This window comes from Fonticula alba, assembly GCF_000388065.1.
Source record: "Fonticula alba strain ATCC 38817 unplaced genomic scaffold supercont2.14, whole genome shotgun sequence".
Taxonomy (NCBI): Eukaryota; order Rotosphaerida; family Fonticulaceae; genus Fonticula; species Fonticula alba.
In genome coordinates this window covers 224375-224949 of record NW_009242984.1, presented here as the reverse complement: position 1 = coordinate 224949, position 575 = coordinate 224375, and the positions used below count along the sequence as shown (strand labels likewise).

Sequence of the window (575 nt, the reverse complement as noted above, 5' to 3'; positions counted from 1 at the left end):
GCCGGCGATGACTGCGCGTGGGCGCGGGGAGGGGGGCGGGGGGCGCGGGGTTAGCCCGGGGGGGGGGGGGGGGGGGGAGAAAAAAGAGCGAGCCGGAGGACATACGGTCGCGCAGCTCCGGCGAGTCGAGGACCGCGCGAGTGAGCACCGGCTCGGGCAGCTCGCGGAGGTACTGCTTCAGCAGGCAGGCCGCCGAGTGGAGGTCGGCCTTGGGGTCGGTGGCGAAGTCCACCTCCATGCCGGTGTCAAACAGGGTCTTCAGGTGGTTGATGTGCGATGTGGCGCCGGAGATCCGGTAGATGCCGCGCTCGATGATGTTGCCCGGCTCGCTGACGCCTCGAGCGACCTGCTCGACGATGGCCGGCAGGAGGAAGGGGCTGCCGGGGAGTCGGGAGCTGGCCACGGCCGATGCCAGCGGCATGCCAAAGACCGGGGAGAACACCCGGCCGATGACGAGCTCGCCGGAGGACCCGGCGTTGTTGCGGGTGCTGCTGCCGCTGCGAAGGCCGCTGTGGTGTTGGTGTTGGCGGCGTTAGTGGCGGGGGGGGGGGGGGGGGGGGGGGGGGGAGTCGGCG

At 72.3% G+C, this 575-nt stretch overlaps 1 protein-coding gene across 1 annotated transcript in view; it reads right to left on the bottom strand.

The window, feature by feature from the left end:
- Positions 1–575, bottom strand: part of H696_05807 (hypothetical protein) — a gene marked incomplete at its 5' end in the record, with an annotated part of 7149 nt that overhangs the window by 5605 nt on the left and 969 nt on the right. The gene's annotated exons all lie outside the window — the stretch shown is intronic.